At 49.6% G+C, this 24,021-nt stretch overlaps 11 non-coding genes across 11 annotated transcripts; all 11 read right to left on the reverse strand.

Moving 5' to 3' along the window:
- Positions 1 to 1,841: 1,841 nt before the first annotated feature.
- On the reverse strand, positions 1,842 to 1,913 carry trnad-guc (transfer RNA aspartic acid (anticodon GUC)). Its single transcript has one exon. It is a non-coding gene; the product is annotated as a tRNA-Asp (tRNA).
- Positions 1,914 to 3,904: 1,991 nt separating this feature from the next.
- Positions 3,905 to 3,976, reverse strand: trnad-guc (transfer RNA aspartic acid (anticodon GUC)). The gene has a single exon. It is a non-coding gene; the product is annotated as a tRNA-Asp (tRNA).
- Positions 3,977 to 5,955: 1,979 nt separating this feature from the next.
- trnad-guc (transfer RNA aspartic acid (anticodon GUC)) lies at positions 5,956 to 6,027 on the reverse strand. The gene has a single exon. It is a non-coding gene; the product is annotated as a tRNA-Asp (tRNA).
- A 1,928-nt stretch (positions 6,028 to 7,955) lies between these two features.
- Positions 7,956 to 8,026, reverse strand: trnad-guc (transfer RNA aspartic acid (anticodon GUC)). Its single transcript has one exon. It is a non-coding gene; the product is annotated as a tRNA-Asp (tRNA).
- A 1,928-nt stretch (positions 8,027 to 9,954) lies between these two features.
- Positions 9,955 to 10,026, reverse strand: trnad-guc (transfer RNA aspartic acid (anticodon GUC)). The gene has a single exon. It is a non-coding gene; the product is annotated as a tRNA-Asp (tRNA).
- A 1,916-nt stretch (positions 10,027 to 11,942) lies between these two features.
- trnad-guc (transfer RNA aspartic acid (anticodon GUC)) lies at positions 11,943 to 12,014 on the reverse strand. Its single transcript has one exon. It is a non-coding gene; the product is annotated as a tRNA-Asp (tRNA).
- Positions 12,015 to 13,930: 1,916 nt separating this feature from the next.
- trnad-guc (transfer RNA aspartic acid (anticodon GUC)) lies at positions 13,931 to 14,002 on the reverse strand. Its single transcript has one exon. It is a non-coding gene; the product is annotated as a tRNA-Asp (tRNA).
- A 1,979-nt stretch (positions 14,003 to 15,981) lies between these two features.
- On the reverse strand, positions 15,982 to 16,053 carry trnad-guc (transfer RNA aspartic acid (anticodon GUC)). Its single transcript has one exon. It is a non-coding gene; the product is annotated as a tRNA-Asp (tRNA).
- A 1,991-nt stretch (positions 16,054 to 18,044) lies between these two features.
- On the reverse strand, positions 18,045 to 18,116 carry trnad-guc (transfer RNA aspartic acid (anticodon GUC)). Its single transcript has one exon. It is a non-coding gene; the product is annotated as a tRNA-Asp (tRNA).
- Positions 18,117 to 20,107: 1,991 nt separating this feature from the next.
- On the reverse strand, positions 20,108 to 20,179 carry trnad-guc (transfer RNA aspartic acid (anticodon GUC)). The gene has a single exon. It is a non-coding gene; the product is annotated as a tRNA-Asp (tRNA).
- Positions 20,180 to 22,107: 1,928 nt separating this feature from the next.
- Positions 22,108 to 22,179, reverse strand: trnad-guc (transfer RNA aspartic acid (anticodon GUC)). Its single transcript has one exon. It is a non-coding gene; the product is annotated as a tRNA-Asp (tRNA).
- Positions 22,180 to 24,021: the final 1,842 nt, after the last annotated feature.

A 24,021-nucleotide genomic window follows, 5' to 3' on the forward strand; every position in this document is an offset into this window, starting at 1 on the left:
TAGATCATCTTCTACCTCTGTGGAGATGATTAAGATATCAGTTATTGTTGTTTTCATGTTTTATTGTGTCAATATCTATCTTTCAAGTAATCCGCCGCTGCTGTAAAACAGCCTTTTCGTTGTGCCCTACCATCTGTGTTAAACTTGGTCCGCTGCTGATCCACGCGCTCTCCCGTTACCTGCTTCTGACAAACTGATTCATACGCTGGCCTGGAATACAGCACAAATCCAGCAGCCTGGCTTCAATTCCCGCTGCCAAATGGACTCAACATGAAAGATTGCCCTTTTCAAGCTCGTCCCCTCAGCTTCAACTCCCACCCATCAATCGCTCCCTCATCAGAGAGCAGTGCTCCTGGAGGACGGTGGTGACTTTACTGCACGCTGCATCAGCTCCACTGTAAACGTCGAAACACTTTGCCAACAATTTCTTGATGTTTATAAAATCATGAGGACGAACAGTTAATCGCAGGTTTACTTCCAACTCACGTCAGTCTCTGAGCCATGCGTTCAACATGGAAACATAGAAAAGAAGTGCAGGAGTAGGCCATTCAGCCCTTCAAGTCAGGCAGCATCCGAGGAGCAGGAAAATCAGGATGCTGCCTGACTTGCTTTGTTTTTCCAGCACCACTCCAATCGAGACTCTGATTTCCAGCAACTGCACTCCTCACTCGTTCCATTCAGCCCTTCGAGACATCATCACCACCATTCAAGATCATCATGACTGAACATGCCATTTCAGTGACCACTCCAGCTTCCTCTCCGTACCCCTGGATCACTTTAGCTGCAAGTTCCACGTCCGGCTCGCTATTGAACGTATCTCCCAAACCGTCTTAACCGCATCTTCCTGTGGGAGACAAGTCCACAGGCTCACCACTCTCTGAGAGAAAAATTCTTCCAGAATCGCTTGCCCTTCATTCTGAGACTGTGACCCCTGGTTCTGGACGTCCCCAACATTGGGAACTGGTGAACTTTGAAGGGCTTATGCTCGAAACGTCGAATTCCCTATTCCTGAGATGCTGCCTGGCCTGCTGTGCTTTGACCAGCAACACATTTTCAGCTGGGATCCCTCAGTGCCGAGCATGGATCTGCATGGGTTTCTCTTCAGAAGGGTCGGTGTGGACCTGTCCGTCTGAATGGCCTGCTTCCACACTGTGGTGATTCTATGGTGCCAACAGTGTAGGTGGAGTTCCTGCACGTGCTTTCTCAAGCTTGCCTCTGTGTTGACCTTCATGTTAACCCAGCCACTGGGCTTTGTCCTTCTATCGAGAAGAGCAGACAATGCCACTCAGATGACTTGGACTTTCCACTGTGGGTGTAGTACAGCCTGCCAGCAGCAGGGGACGGTGTTGCGTCACCTTAATCGCAGGATCAGGTCCAAACTCTGAGGGGGAGTGACCCCTTTTTGATTGGAGGGAGGGAGGAAGCGGGGAAACCTGACATTCATTTGTCGCTACCGGTTGCTTAAAGGTTTTCATTTGCACTCCGTTTGCGTGGGAGTTATATGCCCACCGACGGGACGAAGTAACAACAAAATCAGAATGGGAAACAGAAATTGCTGGAGAAAGTCAGCATCTGGAGTGGGGGAAGAAAGCAGTCAACGTTTGTGGTCCAGTGACGCTTCTCCAGAACGGCAGTTTTGATTGGTGGTCAAAAAGCAGGAAGTCTCAAATGGATGAAAGGACAAGTTTGCCAGGGAGAGCAGAATCGAGACTACGACATGTTTGGTTTGTTGGCAAGAGCAGGCCGCTCGGACATGTGAATGCACGCCTTTGGAGCAAACGGGACTTGAATTGGGCACTCCTGCATTGAGATATGGTGCGTGCCTCTCAAAATGCCGCCGACTCCCCGGCGGGGAATTGAACCCCGGTCTCCCGCGTGACAGGCGGGGATACTAACCACTATACTACCGAGGATTGCACGGCTTTGCGCTCTGCGACATGGGTATTAGATAGAATGTGCTTATGTGTAATCTTGATTTGTTGTCAATTTGAGTTTTTCTTTAGATCATCTTCTACCTCTGTGGAGATGATTAAGATATCAGTTATTGTTGTTTTCATGTTTTATTGTGTCAATATCTATCTTTCAAGTAATCCGCCGCTGCTGTAAAACAGCCTTTTCGTTGTGCCCTACCATCTGTGTTAAACTTGGTCCGCTGCTGATCCACGCGCTCTCCCGTTACCTGCTTCTGACAAACTGATTCATACGCTGGCCTGGAATACAGCACAAATCCAGCAGCCTGGCTTCAATTCCCGCTGCCAAATGGACTCAACATGAAAGATTGCCCTTTTCAAGCTCGTCCCCTCAGCTTCAACTCCCACCCATCAATCGCTCCCTCATCAGAGAGCAGTGCTCCTGGAGGACGGTGGTGACTTTACTGCACGCTGCATCAGCTCCACTGTAAACGTCGAAACACTTTGCCAACAATTTCTTGATGTTTATAAAATCGTGAGGACGAACAGTTAATCGCAGGTTTACTTCCAACTCACGTCAGTCTCTGAGCCATGCGTTCAACATGGAAACATAGAAAAGAAGTGCAGGAGTAGGCCATTCAGCCCTTCAAGTCAGGCAGCATCCGAGGAGCAGGAAAATCAGGATGCTGCCTGACTTGCTTTGTTTTTCCAGCACCACTCCAATCGAGACTCTGATTTCCAGCAACTGCACTCCTCACTCGTTCCATTCAGCCCTTCGAGACATCATCACCACCATTCAAGATCATCATGACTGAACATGCCATTTCAGTGACCACTCCAGCTTCCTCTCCGTACCCCTGGATCACTTTAGCTGCAAGTTCCACGTCCGGCTCGCTATTGAACGTATCTCCCAAACCGTCTTAACCGCATCTTCCTGTGGGAGACAAGTCCACAGGCTCACCACTCTCTGAGAGAAAAATTCTTCCAGAATCGCTTGCCCTTCATTCTGAGACTGTGACCCCTGGTTCTGGACGTCCCCAACATTGGGAACTGGTGAACTTTGAAGGGCTTATGCTCGAAACGTCGAATTCCCTATTCCTGAGATGCTGCCTGGCCTGCTGTGCTTTGACCAGCAACACATTTTCAGCTGGGATCCCTCAGTGCCGAGCATGGATCTGCATGGGTTTCTCTTCAGAAGGGTCGGTGTGGACCTGTCCGTCTGAATGGCCTGCTTCCACACTGTGGTGATTCTATGGTGCCAACAGTGTAGGTGGAGTTCCTGCACGTGCTTTCTCAAGCTTGCCTCTGTGTTGACCTTCACGTTAACCCAGCCACTGGGCTTTGTCCTTCTATCGAGAAGAGCAGACAATGCCACTCAGATGACTTGGACTTTCCACTGTGGGTGTAGTACAGCCTGCCAGCAGCAGGGGACGGTGTTGCGTCACCTTAATCGCAGGATCAGGTCCAAACTCTGAGGGGGAGTGACCCCTTTTTGATTGGAGGGAGGGAGGAAGCGGGGAAACCTGACATTCATTTGTCGCTACCGGTTGCTTAAAGGTTTTCATTTGCACTCCGTTTGCGTGGGAGTTATATGCCCACCGACGGGACGAAGTAACAACAAAATCAGAATGGGAAACAGAAATTGCTGGAGAAAGTCAGCATCTGGAGTGGGGGAAGAAAGCAGTCAACGTTTGTGGTCCAGTGACGCTTCTCCAGAACGGCAGTTTTGATTGGTGGTCAAAAAGCAGGAAGTCTCAAATGGATGAAAGGACAAGTTTGCCCGGCAGTTTTGATTGGTGGTCAAAAAGCAGGAAGTCTCAAATGGATGAAAGGACAAGTTTGCCAGGGAGAGCAGAATCGAGACTACGACATGTTTGGTTTGTTGGCAAGAGCAGGCCGCTCGGACATGTGAATGCACGCCTTTGGAGCAAACGGGACTTGAATTGGGCACTCCTGCATTGAGATATGGTGCGTGCCTCTCAAAATGCCGCCGACTCCCCGGCGGGGAATTGAACCCCGGTCTCCCGCGTGACAGGCGGGGATACTAACCACTATACTACCGAGGATTGCACGGCTTTGCGCTCTGCGACATGGGTATTAGATAGAATGTGCTTATGTGTAATCTTGATTTGTTGTCAATTTGAGTTTTTCTTTAGATCATCTTCTACCTCTGTGGAGATGATTAAGATATCAGTTATTGTTGTTTTCATGTTTTATTGTGTGAATATCTATCTTTCAAGTAATCCGCCGCTGCTGTAAAACAGCCTTTTCGTTGTGCCCTACCATCTGTGTTAAACTTGGTCCGCTGCTGATCCACGCGCTCTCCCGTTACCTGCTTCTGACAAACTGATTCATACGCTGGCCTGGAATACAGCACAAATCCAGCAGCCTGGCTTCAATTCCCGCTGCCAAATGGACTCAACATGAAAGATTGCCCTTTTCAAGCTCGTCCCCTCAGCTTCAACTCCCACCCATCAATCGCTCCCTCATCAGAGAGCAGTGCTCCTGGAGGACGGTGGTGACTTTACTGCACGCTGCATCAGCTCCACTGTAAACGTCGAAACACTTTGCCAACAATTTCTTGATGTTTATAAAATCATGAGGACGAACAGTTAATCGCAGGTTTACTTCCAACTCACGTCAGTCTCTGAGCCATGCGTTCAACATGGAAACATAGAAAAGAAGTGCAGGAGTAGGCCATTCAGCCCTTCAAGTCAGGCAGCATCCGAGGAGCAGGAAAATCAGGATGCTTTGTTTTTCCAGCACCACTCCAATCGAGACTCTGATTTCCAGCAACTGCACTCCTCACTCGTTCCATTCAGCCCTTCGAGACATCATCACCACCATTCAAGATCATCATGACTGAACATGCCATTTCAGTGACCACTCCAGCTTCCTCTCCGTACCCCTGGATCACTTTAGCTGCAAGTTCCACGTCCGGCTCGCTATTGAACGTATCTCCCAAACCGTCTTAACCGCATCTTCCTGTGGGAGACAAGTCCACAGGCTCACCACTCTCTGAGAGAAAAATTCTTCCAGAATCGCTTGCCCTTCATTCTGAGACTGTGACCCCTGGTTCTGGACGTCCCCAACATTGGGAACTGGTGAACTTTGAAGGGCTTATGCTCGAAACGTCGAATTCCCTATTCCTGAGATGCTGCCTGGCCTGCTGTGCTTTGACCAGCAACACATTTTCAGCTGGGATCCCTCAGTGCCGAGCATGGATCTGCATGGGTTTCTCTTCAGAAGGGTCGGTGTGGACCTGTCCGTCTGAATGGCCTGCTTCCACACTGTGGTGATTCTATGGTGCCAACAGTGTAGGTTGAGTTCCTGCACGTGCTTTCTCAAGCTTGCCTCTGTGTTGACCTTCATGTTAACCCAGCCACTGGGCTTTGTCCTTCTATCGAGAAGAGCAGACAATGCCACTCAGATGACTTGGACTTTCCACTGTGGGTGTAGTACAGCCTGCCAGCAGCAGGGGACGGTGTTGCGTCACCTTAATCGCAGGATCAGGTCCAAACTCTGAGGGGGAGTGACCCCTTTTTGATTGGAGGGAGGGAGGAAGCGGGGAAACCTGACATTCATTTGTCGCTACCGGTTGCTTAAAGGTTTTCATTTGCACTCCGTTTGCGTGGGAGTTATATGCCCACCGACGGGACGAAGTAACAACAAAATCAGAATGGGAAACAGAAATTGCTGGAGAAAGTCAGCATCTGGAGTGGGGGAAGAAAGCAGTCAACGTTTGTGGTCCAGTGACGCTTCTCCAGAACGGCAGTTTTGATTGGTGGTCAAAAAGCAGGAAGTCTCAAATGGATGAAAGGACAAGTTTGCCCGGCAGTTTTGATTGGTGGTCAAAAAGCAGGAAGTCTCAAATGGATGAAAGGACAAGTTTGCCAGGGAGAGCAGAATCGAGACTACGACATGTTTGGTTTGTTGGCAAGAGCAGGCCGCTCGGACATGTGAATGCACGCCTTTGGAGCAAACGGGACTTGAATTGGGCACTCCTGCATTGAGATATGGTGCGTGCCTCTCAAAATGCCGCCGACTCCCCGGCGGGGAATTGAACCCCGGTCTCCCGCGTGACAGGCGGGGATACTAACCACTATACTACCGAGGATTGCACGGCTTTGCGCTCTGCGACATGGGTATTAGATAGAATGTGCTTATGTGTAATCTTGATTTGTTGTCAATTTGAGTTTTTCTTTAGATCATCTTCTACCTCTGTGGAGATGATTAAGATATCAGTTATTGTTGTTTTCATGTTTTATTGTGTGAATATCTATCTTTCAAGTAATCCGCCGCTGCTGTAAAACAGCCTTTTCGTTGTGCCCTACCATCTGTGTTAAACTTGGTCCGCTGCTGATCCACGCGCTCTCCCGTTACCTGCTTCTGACAAACTGATTCATACGCTGGCCTGGAATACAGCACAAATCCAGCAGCCTGGCTTCAATTCCCGCTGCCAAATGGACTCAACATGAAAGATTGCCCTTTTCAAGCTCGTCCCCTCAGCTTCAACTCCCACCCATCAATCGCTCCCTCATCAGAGAGCAGTGCTCCTGGAGGACGGTGGTGACTTTACTGCACGCTGCATCAGCTCCACTGTAAACGTCGAAACACTTTGCCAACAATTTCTTGATGTTTATAAAATCGTGAGGACGAACAGTTAATCGCAGGTTTACTTCCAACTCACGTCAGTCTCTGAGCCATGCGTTCAACATGGAAACATAGAAAAGAAGTGCAGGAGTAGGCCATTCAGCCCTTCAAGTCAGGCAGCATCCGAGGAGCAGGAAAATCAGGATGCTGCCTGACTTGCTTTGTTTTTCCAGCACCACTCCAATCGAGACTCTGATTTCCAGCAACTGCACTCCTCACTCGTTCCATTCAGCCCTTCGAGACATCATCACCACCATTCAAGATCATCATGACTGAACATGCCATTTCAGTGACCACTCCAGCTTCCTCTCCGTACCCCTGGATCACTTTAGCTGCAAGTTCCACGTCCGGCTCGCTATTGAACGTATCTCCCAAACCGTCTTAACCGCATCTTCCTGTGGGAGACAAGTCCACAGGCTCACCACTCTCTGAGAGAAAAATTCTTCCAGAATCGCTTGCCCTTCATTCTGAGACTGTGACCCCTGGTTCTGGACGTCCCCAACATTGGGAACTGGTGAACTTTGAAGGGCTTATGCTCGAAACGTCGAATTCCCTATTCCTGAGATGCTGCCTGGCCTGCTGTGCTTTGACCAGCAACACATTTTCAGCTGGGATCCCTCAGTGCCGAGCATGGATCTGCATGGGTTTCTCTTCAGAAGGGTCGGTGTGGACCTGTCCGTCTGAATGGCCTGCTTCCACACTGTGGTGATTCTATGGTGCCAACAGTGTAGGTGGAGTTCCTGCACGTGCTTTCTCAAGCTTGCCTCTGTGTTGACCTTCACGTTAACCCAGCCACTGGGCTTTGTCCTTCTATCGAGAAGAGCAGACAATGCCACTCAGATGACTTGGACTTTCCACTGTGGGTGTAGTACAGCCTGCCAGCAGCAGGGGACGGTGTTGCGTCACCTTAATCGCAGGATCAGGTCCAAACTCTGAGGGGGAGTGACCCCTTTTTGATTGGAGGGAGGGAGGAAGCGGGGAAACCTGACATTCATTTGTCGCTACCGGTTGCTTAAAGGTTTTCATTTGCACTCCGTTTGCGTGGGAGTTATATGCCCACCGACGGGACGAAGTAACAACAAAATCAGAATGGGAAACAGAAATTGCTGGAGAAAGTCAGCATCTGGAGTGGGGGAAGAAAGCAGTCAACGTTTGTGGTCCAGTGACGCTTCTCCAGAACGGCAGTTTTGATTGGTGGTCAAAAAGCAGGAAGTCTCAAATGGATGAAAGGACAAGTTTGCCAGGGAGAGCAGAATCGAGACTACGACATGTTTGGTTTGTTGGCAAGAGCAGGCCGCTCGGACATGTGAATGCACGCCTTTGGAGCAAACGGGACTTGAATTGGGCACTCCTGCATTGAGATATGGTGCGTGCCTCTCAAAATGCCGCCGACTCCCCGGCGGGGAATTGAACCCCGGTCTCCCGCGTGACAGGCGGGATACTAACCACTATACTACCGAGGATTGCACGGCTTTGCGCTCTGCGACATGGGTATTAGATAGAATGTGCTTATGTGTAATCTTGATTTGTTGTCAATTTGAGTTTTTCTTTAGATCATCTTCTACCTCTGTGGAGATGATTAAGATATCAGTTATTGTTGTTTTCATGTTTTATTGTGTGAATATCTATCTTTCAAGTAATCCGCCGCTGCTGTAAAACAGCCTTTTCGTTGTGCCCTACCATCTGTGTTAAACTTGGTCCGCTGCTGATCCACGCGCTCTCCCGTTACCTGCTTCTGACAAACTGATTCATACGCTGGCCTGGAATACAGCACAAATCCAGCAGCCTGGCTTCAATTCCCGCTGCCAAATGGACTCAACATGAAAGATTGCCCTTTTCAAGCTCGTCCCCTCAGCTTCAACTCCCACCCATCAATCGCTCCCTCATCAGAGAGCAGTGCTCCTGGAGGACGGTGGTGACTTTACTGCACGCTGCATCAGCTCCACTGTAAACGTCGAAACACTTTGCCAACAATTTCTTGATGTTTATAAAATCGTGAGGACGAACAGTTAATCGCAGGTTTACTTCCAACTCACGTCAGTCTCTGAGCCATGCGTTCAACATGGAAACATAGAAAAGAAGTGCAGGAGTAGGCCATTCAGCCCTTCAAGTCAGGCAGCATCCGAGGAGCAGGAAAATCAGGATGCTGCCTGACTTGCTTTGTTTTTCCAGCACCACTCCAATCGAGACTCTGATTTCCAGCAACTGCACTCCTCACTCGTTCCATTCAGCCCTTCGAGACATCATCACCACCATTCAAGATCATCATGACTGAACATGCCATTTCAGTGACCACTCCAGCTTCCTCTCCGTACCCCTGGATCACTTTAGCTGCAAGTTCCACGTCCGGCTCGCTATTGAACGTATCTCCCAAACCGTCTTAACCGCATCTTCCTGTGGGAGACAAGTCCACAGGCTCACCACTCTCTGAGAGAAAAATTCTTCCAGAATCGCTTGCCCTTCATTCTGAGACTGTGACCCCTGGTTCTGGACGTCCCCAACATTGGGAACTGGTGAACTTTGAAGGGCTTATGCTCGAAACGTCGAATTCCCTATTCCTGAGATGCTGCCTGGCCTGCTGTGCTTTGACCAGCAACACATTTTCAGCTGGGATCCCTCAGTGCCGAGCATGGATCTGCATGGGTTTCTCTTCAGAAGGGTCGGTGTGGACCTGTCCGTCTGAATGGCCTGCTTCCACACTGTGGTGATTCTATGGTGCCAACAGTGTAGGTGGAGTTCCTGCACGTGCTTTCTCAAGCTTGCCTCTGTGTTGACCTTCACGTTAACCCAGCCACTGGGCTTTGTCCTTCTATCGAGAAGAGCAGACAATGCCACTCAGATGACTTGGACTTTCCACTGTGGGTGTAGTACAGCCTGCCAGCAGCAGGGGACGGTGTTGCGTCACCTTAATCGCAGGATCAGGTCCAAACTCTGAGGGGGAGTGACCCCTTTTTGATTGGAGGGAGGGAGGAAGCGGGGAAACCTGACATTCATTTGTCGCTACCGGTTGCTTAAAGGTTTTCATTTGCACTCCGTTTGCGTGGGAGTTATATGCCCACCGACGGGACGAAGTAACAACAAAATCAGAATGGGAAACAGAAATTGCTGGAGAAAGTCAGCATCTGGAGTGGGGGAAGAAAGCAGTCAACGTTTGTGGTCCAGTGACGCTTCTCCAGAACGGCAGTTTTGATTGGTGGTCAAAAAGCAGGAAGTCTCAAATGGATGAAAGGACAAGTTTGCCAGGGAGAGCAGAATCGAGACTACGACATGTTTGGTTTGTTGGCAAGAGCAGGCCGCTCGGACATGTGAATGCACGCCTTTGGAGCAAACGGGACTTGAATTGGGCACTCCTGCATTGAGATATGGTGCGTGCCTCTCAAAATGCCGCCGACTCCCCGGCGGGGAATTGAACCCCGGTCTCCCGCGTGACAGGCGGGGATACTAACCACTATACTACCGAGGATTGCACGGCTTTGCGCTCTGCGACATGGGTATTAGATAGAATGTGCTTATGTGTAATCTTGATTTGTTGTCAATTTGAGTTTTTCTTTAGATCATCTTCTACCTCTGTGGAGATGATTAAGATATCAGTTATTGTTGTTTTCATGTTTTATTGTGTCAATATCTATCTTTCAAGTAATCCGCCGCTGCTGTAAAACAGCCTTTTCGTTGTGCCCTACCATCTGTGTTAAACTTGGTCCGCTGCTGATCCACGCGCTCTCCCGTTACCTGCTTCTGACAAACTGATTCATACGCTGGCCTGGAATACAGCACAAATCCAGCAGCCTGGCTTCAATTCCCGCTGCCAAATGGACTCAACATGAAAGATTGCCCTTTTCAAGCTCGTCCCCTCAGCTTCAACTCCCACCCATCAATCGCTCCCTCATCAGAGAGCAGTGCTCCTGGAGGACGGTGGTGACTTTACTGCACGCTGCATCAGCTCCACTGTAAACGTCGAAACACTTTGCCAACAATTTCTTGATGTTTATAAAATCGTGAGGACGAACAGTTAATCGCAGGTTTACTTCCAACTCACGTCAGTCTCTGAGCCATGCGTTCAACATGGAAACATAGAAAAGAAGTGCAGGAGTAGGCCATTCAGCCCTTCAAGTCAGGCAGCATCCGAGGAGCAGGAAAATCAGGATGCTTTGTTTTTCCAGCACCACTCCAATCGAGACTCTGATTTCCAGCAACTGCACTCCTCACTCGTTCCATTCAGCCCTTCGAGACATCATCACCACCATTCAAGATCATCATGACTGAACATGCCATTTCAGTGACCACTCCAGCTTCCTCTCCGTACCCCTGGATCACTTTAGCTGCAAGTTCCACGTCCGGCTCGCTATTGAACGTATCTCCCAAACCGTCTTAACCGCATCTTCCTGTGGGAGACAAGTCCACAGGCTCACCACTCTCTGAGAGAAAAATTCTTCCAGAATCGCTTGCCCTTCATTCTGAGACTGTGACCCCTGGTTCTGGACGTCCCCAACATTGGGAACTGGTGAACTTTGAAGGGCTTATGCTCGAAACGTCGAATTCCCTATTCCTGAGATGCTGCCTGGCCTGCTGTGCTTTGACCAGCAACACATTTTCAGCTGGGATCCCTCAGTGCCGAGCATGGATCTGCATGGGTTTCTCTTCAGAAGGGTCGGTGTGGACCTGTCCGTCTGAATGGCCTGCTTCCACACTGTGGTGATTCTATGGTGCCAACAGTGTAGGTGGAGTTCCTGCACGTGCTTTCTCAAGCTTGCCTCTGTGTTGACCTTCACGTTAACCCAGCCACTGGGCTTTGTCCTTCTATCGAGAAGAGCAGACAATGCCACTCAGATGACTTGGACTTTCCACTGTGGGTGTAGTACAGCCTGCCAGCAGCAGGGGACGGTGTTGCGTCACCTTAATCGCAGGATCAGGTCCAAACTCTGAGGGGGAGTGACCCCTTTTTGATTGGAGGGAGGGAGGAAGCGGGGAAACCTGACATTCATTTGTCGCTACCGGTTGCTTAAAGGTTTTCATTTGCACTCCGTTTGCGTGGGAGTTATATGCCCACCGACGGGACGAAGTAACAACAAAATCAGAATGGGAAACAGAAATTGCTGGAGAAAGTCAGCATCTGGAGTGGGGGAAGAAAGCAGTCAACGTTTGTGGTCCAGTGACGCTTCTCCAGAACGGCAGTTTTGATTGGTGGTCAAAAAGCAGGAAGTCTCAAATGGATGAAAGGACAAGTTTGCCAGGGAGAGCAGAATCGAGACTACGACATGTTTGGTTTGTTGGCAAGAGCAGGCCGCTCGGACATGTGAATGCACGCCTTTGGAGCAAACGGGACTTGAATTGGGCACTCCTGCATTGAGATATGGTGCGTGCCTCTCAAAATGCCGCCGACTCCCCGGCGGGGAATTGAACCCCGGTCTCCCGCGTGACAGGCGGGGATACTAACCACTATACTACCGAGGATTGCACGGCTTTGCGCTCTGCGACATGGGTATTAGATAGAATGTGCTTATGTGTAATCTTGATTTGTTGTCAATTTGAGTTTTTCTTTAGATCATCTTCTACCTCTGTGGAGATGATTAAGATATCAGTTATTGTTGTTTTCATGTTTTATTGTGTGAATATCTATCTTTCAAGTAATCCGCCGCTGCTGTAAAACAGCCTTTTCGTTGTGCCCTACCATCTGTGTTAAACTTGGTCCGCTGCTGATCCACGCGCTCTCCCGTTACCTGCTTCTGACAAACTGATTCATACGCTGGCCTGGAATACAGCACAAATCCAGCAGCCTGGCTTCAATTCCCGCTGCCAAATGGACTCAACATGAAAGATTGCCCTTTTCAAGCTCGTCCCCTCAGCTTCAACTCCCACCCATCAATCGCTCCCTCATCAGAGAGCAGTGCTCCTGGAGGACGGTGGTGACTTTACTGCACGCTGCATCAGCTCCACTGTAAACGTCGAAACACTTTGCCAACAATTTCTTGATGTTTATAAAATCGTGAGGACGAACAGTTAATCGCAGGTTTACTTCCAACTCACGTCAGTCTCTGAGCCATGCGTTCAACATGGAAACATAGAAAAGAAGTGCAGGAGTAGGCCATTCAGCCCTTCAAGTCAGGCAGCATCCGAGGAGCAGGAAAATCAGGATGCTTTGTTTTTCCAGCACCACTCCAATCGAGACTCTGATTTCCAGCAACTGCACTCCTCACTCGTTCCATTCAGCCCTTCGAGACATCATCACCACCATTCAAGATCATCATGACTGAACATGCCATTTCAGTGACCACTCCAGCTTCCTCTCCGTACCCCTGGATCACTTTAGCTGCAAGTTCCACGTCCGGCTCGCTATTGAACGTATCTCCCAAACCGTCTTAACCGCATCTTCCTGTGGGAGACAAGTCCACAGGCTCACCACTCTCTGAGAGAAAAATTCTTCCAGAATCGCTTGCCCTTCATTCTGAGACTGTGACCCCTGGTTCTGGACGTCCCCAACATTGGGAACTGGTGAACTTTGAAGGGCTTATGCTCGAAACGTCGAATTCCCTATTCCTGAGATGCTGCCTGGCCTGCTGTGCTTTGACCAGCAACACATTTTCAGCTGGGATCCCTCAGTGCCGAGCATGGATCTGCATGGGTTTCTCTTCAGAAGGGTCGGTGTGGACCTGTCCGTCTGAATGGCCTGCTTCCACACTGTGGTGATTCTATGGTGCCAACAGTGTAGGTGGAGTTCCTGCACGTGCTTTCTCAAGCTTGCCTCTGTGTTGACCTTCATGTTAACCCAGCCACTGGGCTTTGTCCTTCTATCGAGAAGAGCAGACAATGCCACTCAGATGACTTGGACTTTCCACTGTGGGTGTAGTACAGCCTGCCAGCAGCAGGGGACGGTGTTGCGTCACCTTAATCGCAGGATCAGGTCCAAACTCTGAGGGGGAGTGACCCCTTTTTGATTGGAGGGAGGGAGGAAGCGGGGAAACCTGACATTCATTTGTCGCTACCGGTTGCTTAAAGGTTTTCATTTGCACTCCGTTTGCGTGGGAGTTATATGCCCACCGACGGGACGAAGTAACAACAAAATCAGAATGGGAAACAGAAATTGCTGGAGAAAGTCAGCATCTGGAGTGGGGGAAGAAAGCAGTCAACGTTTGTGGTCCAGTGACGCTTCTCCAGAACGGCAGTTTTGATTGGTGGTCAAAAAGCAGGAAGTCTCAAATGGATGAAAGGACAAGTTTGCCAGGGAGAGCAGAATCGAGACTACGACATGTTTGGTTTGTTGGCAAGAGCAGGCCGCTCGGACATGTGAATGCACGCCTTTGGAGCAAACGGGACTTGAATTGGGCACTCCTGCATTGAGATATGGTGCGTGCCTCTCAAAATGCCGCCGACTCCCCGGCGGGGAATTGAACCCCGGTCTCCCGCGTGACAGGCGGGGATACTAACCACTATACTACCGAGGATTGCACGGCTTTGCGCTCTGCGACATGGGTATTAGATAGAATGTGCTTATGTGTAATCTTGATTTGTTGTCAATTTGAGTTTTTCTTTAGATCATCTTCTACCTCTGTGGAGATGATTAAGATATCAGTTATTGTTGTTTTCATGTTTTATTGTGTCAATATCTATCTTTCAAGTAATCCGCCGCTGCTGTAAAACAGCCTTTTCGTTGTGCCCTACCATCTGTGTTAAACTTGGTCCGCTGCTGATCCACGCGCTCTCCCGTTACCTGCTTCTGACAAACTGATTCATACGCTGGCCTGGAATACAGCACAAATCCAGCAGCCTGGCTTCAATTCCCGCTGCCAAATGGACTCAACATGAAAGATTGCCCTTTTCAAGCTCGTCCCCTCAGCTTCAACTCCCACCCATCAATCGCTCCCTCATCAGAGAGCAGTGCTCCTGGAGGACGGTGGTGACTTTACTGCACGCTGCATCAGCTCCACTGTAAACGTCGAAACACTTTGCCAACAATTTCTTGATGTTTATAAAATCATGAGGACGAACAGTTAATCGCAGGTTTACTTCCAACTCACGTCAGTCTCTGAGCCATGCGTTCAACATGGAAACATAGAAAAGAAGTGCAGGAGTAGGCCATTCAGCCCTTCAAGTCAGGCAGCATCCGAGGAGCAGGAAAATCAGGATGCTTTGTTTTTCCAGCACCACTCCAATCGAGACTCTGATTTCCAGCAACTGCACTCCTCACTCGTTCCATTCAGCCCTTCGAGACATCATCACCACCATTCAAGATCATCATGACTGAACATGCCATTTCAGTGACCACTCCAGCTTCCTCTCCGTACCCCTGGATCACTTTAGCTGCAAGTTCCACGTCCGGCTCGCTATTGAACGTATCTCCCAAACCGTCTTAACCGCATCTTCCTGTGGGAGACAAGTCCACAGGCTCACCACTCTCTGAGAGAAAAATTCTTCCAGAATCGCTTGCCCTTCATTCTGAGACTGTGACCCCTGGTTCTGGACGTCCCCAACATTGGGAACTGGTGAACTTTGAAGGGCTTATGCTCGAAACGTCGAATTCCCTATTCCTGAGATGCTGCCTGGCCTGCTGTGCTTTGACCAGCAACACATTTTCAGCTGGGATCCCTCAGTGCCGAGCATGGATCTGCATGGGTTTCTCTTCAGAAGGGTCGGTGTGGACCTGTCCGTCTGAATGGCCTGCTTCCACACTGTGGTGATTCTATGGTGCCAACAGTGTAGGTGGAGTTCCTGCACGTGCTTTCTCAAGCTTGCCTCTGTGTTGACCTTCATGTTAACCCAGCCACTGGGCTTTGTCCTTCTATCGAGAAGAGCAGACAATGCCACTCAGATGACTTGGACTTTCCACTGTGGGTGTAGTACAGCCTGCCAGCAGCAGGGGACGGTGTTGCGTCACCTTAATCGCAGGATCAGGTCCAAACTCTGAGGGGGAGTGACCCCTTTTTGATTGGAGGGAGGGAGGAAGCGGGGAAACCTGACATTCATTTGTCGCTACCGGTTGCTTAAAGGTTTTCATTTGCACTCCGTTTGCGTGGGAGTTATATGCCCACCGACGGGACGAAGTAACAACAAAATCAGAATGGGAAACAGAAATTGCTGGAGAAAGTCAGCATCTGGAGTGGGGGAAGAAAGCAGTCAACGTTTGTGGTCCAGTGACGCTTCTCCAGAACGGCAGTTTTGATTGGTGGTCAAAAAGCAGGAAGTCTCAAATGGATGAAAGGACAAGTTTGCCCGGCAGTTTTGATTGGTGGTCAAAAAGCAGGAAGTCTCAAATGGATGAAAGGACAAGTTTGCCAGGGAGAGCAGAATCGAGACTACGACATGTTTGGTTTGTTGGCAAGAGCAGGCCGCTCGGACATGTGAATGCACGCCTTTGGAGCAAACGGGACTTGAATTGGGCACTCCTGCATTGAGATATGGTGCGTGCCTCTCAAAATGCCGCCGACTCCCCGGCGGGGAATTGAACCCCGGTCTCCCGCGTGACAGGCGGGGATACTAACCACTATACTACCGAGGATTGCACGGCTTTGCGCTCTGCGACATGGGTATTAGATAGAATGTGCTTATGTGTAATCTTGATTTGTTGTCAATTTGAGTTTTTCTTTAGATCATCTTCTACCTCTGTGGAGATGATTAAGATATCAGTTATTGTTGTTTTCATGTTTTATTGTGTGAATATCTATCTTTCAAGTAATCCGCCGCTGCTGTAAAACAGCCTTTTCGTTGTGCCCTACCATCTGTGTTAAACTTGGTCCGCTGCTGATCCACGCGCTCTCCCGTTACCTGCTTCTGACAAACTGATTCATACGCTGGCCTGGAATACAGCACAAATCCAGCAGCCTGGCTTCAATTCCCGCTGCCAAATGGACTCAACATGAAAGATTGCCCTTTTCAAGCTCGTCCCCTCAGCTTCAACTCCCACCCATCAATCGCTCCCTCATCAGAGAGCAGTGCTCCTGGAGGACGGTGGTGACTTTACTGCACGCTGCATCAGCTCCACTGTAAACGTCGAAACACTTTGCCAACAATTTCTTGATGTTTATAAAATCGTGAGGACGAACAGTTAATCGCAGGTTTACTTCCAACTCACGTCAGTCTCTGAGCCATGCGTTCAACATGGAAACATAGAAAAGAAGTGCAGGAGTAGGCCATTCAGCCCTTCAAGTCAGGCAGCATCCGAGGAGCAGGAAAATCAGGATGCTGCCTGACTTGCTTTGTTTTTCCAGCACCACTCCAATCGAGACTCTGATTTCCAGCAACTGCACTCCTCACTCGTTCCATTCAGCCCTTCGAGACATCATCACCACCATTCAAGATCATCATGACTGAACATGCCATTTCAGTGACCACTCCAGCTTCCTCTCCGTACCCCTGGATCACTTTAGCTGCAAGTTCCACGTCCGGCTCGCTATTGAACGTATCTCCCAAACCGTCTTAACCGCATCTTCCTGTGGGAGACAAGTCCACAGGCTCACCACTCTCTGAGAGAAAAATTCTTCCAGAATCGCTTGCCCTTCATTCTGAGACTGTGACCCCTGGTTCTGGACGTCCCCAACATTGGGAACTGGTGAACTTTGAAGGGCTTATGCTCGAAACGTCGAATTCCCTATTCCTGAGATGCTGCCTGGCCTGCTGTGCTTTGACCAGCAACACATTTTCAGCTGGGATCCCTCAGTGCCGAGCATGGATCTGCATGGGTTTCTCTTCAGAAGGGTCGGTGTGGACCTGTCCGTCTGAATGGCCTGCTTCCACACTGTGGTGATTCTATGGTGCCAACAGTGTAGGTTGAGTTCCTGCACGTGCTTTCTCAAGCTTGCCTCTGTGTTGACCTTCACGTTAACCCAGCCACTGGGCTTTGTCCTTCTATCGAGAAGAGCAGACAATGCCACTCAGATGACTTGGACTTTCCACTGTGGGTGTAGTACAGCCTGCCAGCAGCAGGGGACGGTGTTGCGTCACCTTAATCGCAGGATCAGGTCCAAACTCTGAGGGGGAGTGACCCCTTTTTGATTGGAGGGAGGGAGGAAGCGGGGAAACCTGACATTCATTTGTCGCTACCGGTTGCTTAAAGGTTTTCATTTGCACTCCGTTTGCGTGGGAGTTATATGCCCACCGACGGGACGAAGTAACAACAAAATCAGAATGGGAAACAGAAATTGCTGGAGAAAGTCAGCATCTGGAGTGGGGGAAGAAAGCAGTCAACGTTTGTGGTCCAGTGACGCTTCTCCAGAACGGCAGTTTTGATTGGTGGTCAAAAAGCAGGAAGTCTCAAATGGATGAAAGGACAAGTTTGCCCGGCAGTTTTGATTGGTGGTCAAAAAGCAGGAAGTCTCAAATGGATGAAAGGACAAGTTTGCCAGGGAGAGCAGAATCGAGACTACGACATGTTTGGTTTGTTGGCAAGAGCAGGCCGCTCGGACATGTGAATGCACGCCTTTGGAGCAAACGGGACTTGAATTGGGCACTCCTGCATTGAGATATGGTGCGTGCCTCTCAAAATGCCGCCGACTCCCCGGCGGGGAATTGAACCCCGGTCTCCCGCGTGACAGGCGGGGATACTAACCACTATACTACCGAGGATTGCACGGCTTTGCGCTCTGCGACATGGGTATTAGATAGAATGTGCTTATGTGTAATCTTGATTTGTTGTCAATTTGAGTTTTTCTTTAGATCATCTTCTACCTCTGTGGAGATGATTAAGATATCAGTTATTGTTGTTTTCATGTTTTATTGTGTCAATATCTATCTTTCAAGTAATCCGCCGCTGCTGTAAAACAGCCTTTTCGTTGTGCCCTACCATCTGTGTTAAACTTGGTCCGCTGCTGATCCACGCGCTCTCCCGTTACCTGCTTCTGACAAACTGATTCATACGCTGGCCTGGAATACAGCACAAATCCAGCAGCCTGGCTTCAATTCCCGCTGCCAAATGGACTCAACATGAAAGATTGCCCTTTTCAAGCTCGTCCCCTCAGCTTCAACTCCCACCCATCAATCGCTCCCTCATCAGAGAGCAGTGCTCCTGGAGGACGGTGGTGACTTTACTGCACGCTGCATCAGCTCCACTGTAAACGTCGAAACACTTTGCCAACAATTTCTTGATGTTTATAAAATCATGAGGACGAACAGTTAATCGCAGGTTTACTTCCAACTCACGTCAGTCTCTGAGCCATGCGTTCAACATGGAAACATAGAAAAGAAGTGCAGGAGTAGGCCATTCAGCCCTTCAAGTCAGGCAGCATCCGAGGAGCAGGAAAATCAGGATGCTGCCTGACTTGCTTTGTTTTTCCAGCACCACTCCAATCGAGACTCTGATTTCCAGCAACTGCACTCCTCACTCGTTCCATTCAGCCCTTCGAGACATCATCACCACCATTCAAGATCATCATGACTGAACATGCCATTTCAGTGACCACTCCAGCTTCCTCTCCGTACCCCTGGATCACTTTAGCTGCAAGTTCCACGTCCGGCTCGCTATTGAACGTATCTCCCAAACCGTCTTAACCGCATCTTCCTGTGGGAGACAAGTCCACAGGCTCACCACTCTCTGAGAGAAAAATTCTTCCAGAATCGCTTGCCCTTCATTCTGAGACTGTGACCCCTGGTTCTGGACGTCCCCAACATTGGGAACTGGTGAACTTTGAAGGGCTTATGCTCGAAACGTCGAATTCCCTATTCCTGAGATGCTGCCTGGCCTGCTGTGCTTTGACCAGCAACACATTTTCAGCTGGGATCCCTCAGTGCCGAGCATGGATCTGCATGGGTTTCTCTTCAGAAGGGTCGGTGTGGACCTGTCCGTCTGAATGGCCTGCTTCCACACTGTGGTGATTCTATGGTGCCAACAGTGTAGGTGGAGTTCCTGCACGTGCTTTCTCAAGCTTGCCTCTGTGTTGACCTTCATGTTAACCCAGCCACTGGGCTTTGTCCTTCTATCGAGAAGAGCAGACAATGCCACTCAGATGACTTGGACTTTCCACTGTGGGTGTAGTACAGCCTGCCAGCAGCAGGGGACGGTGTTGCGTCACCTTAATCGCAGGATCAGGTCCAAACTCTGAGGGGGAGTGACCCCTTTTTGATTGGAGGGAGGGAGGAAGCGGGGAAACCTGACATTCATTTGTCGCTACCGGTTGCTTAAAGGTTTTCATTTGCACTCCGTTTGCGTGGGAGTTATATGCCCACCGACGGGACGAAGTAACAACAAAATCAGAATGGGAAACAGAAATTGCTGGAGAAAGTCAGCATCTGGAGTGGGGGAAGAAAGCAGTCAACGTTTGTGGTCCAGTGACGCTTCTCCAGAACGGCAGTTTTGATTGGTGGTCAAAAAGCAGGAAGTCTCAAATGGATGAAAGGACAAGTTTGCCCGGCAGTTTTGATTGGTGGTCAAAAAGCAGGAAGTCTCAAATGGATGAAAGGACAAGTTTGCCAGGGAGAGCAGAATCGAGACTACGACATGTTTGGTTTGTTGGCAAGAGCAGGCCGCTCGGACATGTGAATGCACGCCTTTGGAGCAAACGGGACTTGAATTGGGCACTCCTGCATTGAGATATGGTGCGTGCCTCTCAAAATGCCGCCGACTCCCCGGCGGGGAATTGAACCCCGGTCTCCCGCGTGACAGGCGGGGATACTAACCACTATACTACCGAGGATTGCACGGCTTTGCGCTCTGCGACATGGGTATTAGATAGAATGTGCTTATGTGTAATCTTGATTTGTTGTCAATTTGAGTTTTTCTTTAGATCATCTTCTACCTCTGTGGAGATGATTAAGATATCAGTTATTGTTGTTTTCATGTTTTATTGTGTCAATATCTATCTTTCAAGTAATCCGCCGCTGCTGTAAAACAGCCTTTTCGTTGTGCCCTACCATCTGTGTTAAACTTGGTCCGCTGCTGATCCACGCGCTCTCCCGTTACCTGCTTCTGACAAACTGATTCATACGCTGGCCTGGAATACAGCACAAATCCAGCAGCCTGGCTTCAATTCCCGCTGCCAAATGGACTCAACATGAAAGATTGCCCTTTTCAAGCTCGTCCCCTCAGCTTCAACTCCCACCCATCAATCGCTCCCTCATCAGAGAGCAGTGCTCCTGGAGGACGGTGGTGACTTTACTGCACGCTGCATCAGCTCCACTGTAAACGTCGAAACACTTTGCCAACAATTTCTTGATGTTTATAAAATCGTGAGGACGAACAGTTAATCGCAGGTTTACTTCCAACTCACGTCAGTCTCTGAGCCATGCGTTCAACATGGAAACATAGAAAAGAAGTGCAGGAGTAGGCCATTCAGCCCTTCAAGTCAGGCAGCATCCGAGGAGCAGGAAAATCAGGATGCTGCCTGACTTGCTTTGTTTTTCCAGCACCACTCCAATCGAGACTCTGATTTCCAGCAACTGCACTCCTCACTCGTTCCATTCAGCCCTTCGAGACATCATCACCACCATTCAAGATCATCATGACTGAACATGCCATTTCAGTGACCACTCCAGCTTCCTCTCCGTACCCCTGGATCACTTTAGCTGCAAGTTCCACGTCCGGCTCGCTATTGAACGTATCTCCCAAACCGTCTTAACCGCATCTTCCTGTGGGAGACAAGTCCACAGGCTCACCACTCTCTGAGAGAAAAATTCTTCCAGAATCGCTTGCCCTTCATTCTGAGACTGTGACCCCTGGTTCTGGACGTCCCCAACATTGGGAACTGGTGAACTTTGAAGGGCTTATGCTCGAAACGTCGAATTCCCTATTCCTGAGATGCTGCCTGGCCTGCTGTGCTTTGACCAGCAACACATTTTCAGCTGGGATCCCTCAGTGCCGAGCATGGATCTGCATGGGTTTCTCTTCAGAAGGGTCGGTGTGGACCTGTCCGTCTGAATGGCCTGCTTCCACACTGTGGTGATTCTATGGTGCCAACAGTGTAGGTGGAGTTCCTGCACGTGCTTTCTCAAGCTTGCCTCTGTGTTGACCTTCACGTTAACCCAGCCACTGGGCTTTGTCCTTCTATCGAGAAGAGCAGACAATGCCACTCAGATGACTTGGACTTTCCACTGTGGGTGTAGTACAGCCTGCCAGCAGCAGGGGACGGTGTTGCGTCACCTTAATCGCAGGATCAGGTCCAAACTCTGAGGGGGAGTGACCCCTTTTTGATTGGAGGGAGGGAGGAAGCGGGGAAACCTGACATTCATTTGTCGCTACCGGTTGCTTAAAGGTTTTCATTTGCACTCCGTTTGCGTGGGAGTTATATGCCCACCGACGGGACGAAGTAACAACAAAATCAGAATGGGAAACAGAAATTGCTGGAGAAAGTCAGCATCTGGAGTGGGGGAAGAAAGCAGTCAACGTTTGTGGTCCAGTGACGCTTCTCCAGAACGGCAGTTTTGATTGGTGGTCAAAAAGCAGGAAGTCTCAAATGGATGAAAGGACAAGTTTGCCAGGGAGAGCAGAATCGAGACTACGACATGTTTGGTTTGTTGGCAAGAGCAGGCCGCTCGGACATGTGAATGCACGCCTTTGGAGCAAACGGGACTTGAATTGGGCACTCCTGCATTGAGATATGGTGCGTGCCTCTCAAAATGCCGCCGACTCCCCGGCGGGGAATTGAACCCCGGTCTCCCGCGTGACAGGCGGGGATACTAACCACTATACTACCGAGGATTGCACGGCTTTGCGCTCTGCGACATGGGTATTAGATAGAATGTGCTTATGTGTAATCTTGATTTGTTGTCAATTTGAGTTTTTCTTTAGATCATCTTCTACCTCTGTGGAGATGATTAAGATATCAGTTATTGTTGTTTTCATGTTTTATTGTGTCAATATCTATCTTTCAAGTAATCCGCCGCTGCTGTAAAACAGCCTTTTCGTTGTGCCCTACCATCTGTGTTAAACTTGGTCCGCTGCTGATCCACGCGCTCTCCCGTTACCTGCTTCTGACAAACTGATTCATACGCTGGCCTGGAATACAGCACAAATCCAGCAGCCTGGCTTCAATTCCCGCTGCCAAATGGACTCAACATGAAAGATTGCCCTTTTCAAGCTCGTCCCCTCAGCTTCAACTCCCACCCATCAATCGCTCCCTCATCAGAGAGCAGTGCTCCTGGAGGACGGTGGTGACTTTACTGCACGCTGCATCAGCTCCACTGTAAACGTCGAAACACTTTGCCAACAATTTCTTGATGTTTATAAAATCATGAGGACGAACAGTTAATCGCAGGTTTACTTCCAACTCACGTCAGTCTCTGAGCCATGCGTTCAACATGGAAACATAGAAAAGAAGTGCAGGAGTAGGCCATTCAGCCCTTCAAGTCAGGCAGCATCCGAGGAGCAGGAAAATCAGGATGCTGCCTGACTTGCTTTGTTTTTCCAGCACCACTCCAATCGAGACTCTGATTTCCAGCAACTGCACTCCTCACTCGTTCCATTCAGCCCTTCGAGACATCATCACCACCATTCAAGATCATCATGACTGAACATGCCATTTCAGTGACCACTCCAGCTTCCTCTCCGTACCCCTGGATCACTTTAGCTGCAAGTTCCACGTCCGGCTCGCTATTGAACGTATCTCCCAAACCGTCTTAACCGCATCTTCCTGTGGGAGACAAGTCCACAGGCTCACCACTCTCTGAGAGAAAAATTCTTCCAGAATCGCTTGCCCTTCATTCTGAGACTGTGACCCCTGGTTCTGGACGTCCCCAACATTGGGAACTGGTGAACTTTGAAGGGCTTATGCTCGAAACGTCGAATTCCCTATTCCTGAGATGCTGCCTGGCCTGCTGTGCTTTGACCAGCAACACATTTTCAGCTGGGATCCCTCAGTGCCGAGCATGGATCTGCATGGGTTTCTCTTCAGAAGGGTCGGTGTGGACCTGTCCGTCTGAATGGCCTGCTTCCACACTGTGGTGATTCTATGGTGCCAACAGTGTAGGTGGAGTTCCTGCACGTGCTTTCTCAAGCTTGCCTCTGTGTTGACCTTCATGTTAACCCAGCCACTGGGCTTTGTCCTTCTATCGAGAAGAGCAGACAATGCCACTCAGATGACTTGGACTTTCCACTGTGGGTGTAGTACAGCCTGCCAGCAGCAGGGGACGGTGTTGCGTCACCTTAATCGCAGGATCAGGTCCAAACTCTGAGGGGGAGTGACCCCTTTTTGATTGGAGGGAGGGAGGAAGCGGGGAAACCTGACATTCATTTGTCGCTACCGGTTGCTTAAAGGTTTTCATTTGCACTCCGTTTGCGTGGGAGTTATATGCCCACCGACGGGACGAAGTAACAACAAAATCAGAATGGGAAACAGAAATTGCTGGAGAAAGTCAGCATCTGGAGTGGGGGAAGAAAGCAGTCAACGTTTGTGGTCCAGTGACGCTTCTCCAGAACGGCAGTTTTGATTGGTGGTCAAAAAGCAGGAAGTCTCAAATGGATGAAAGGACAAGTTTGCCCGGCAGTTTTGATTGGTGGTCAAAAAGCAGGAAGTCTCAAATGGATGAAAGGACAAGTTTGCCA

Source organism: Hemiscyllium ocellatum, unplaced genomic scaffold (assembly GCF_020745735.1).
Source record: "Hemiscyllium ocellatum isolate sHemOce1 unplaced genomic scaffold, sHemOce1.pat.X.cur. scaffold_890_pat_ctg1, whole genome shotgun sequence".
Classification (NCBI taxonomy): domain Eukaryota; kingdom Metazoa; phylum Chordata; class Chondrichthyes; order Orectolobiformes; family Hemiscylliidae; genus Hemiscyllium; species Hemiscyllium ocellatum.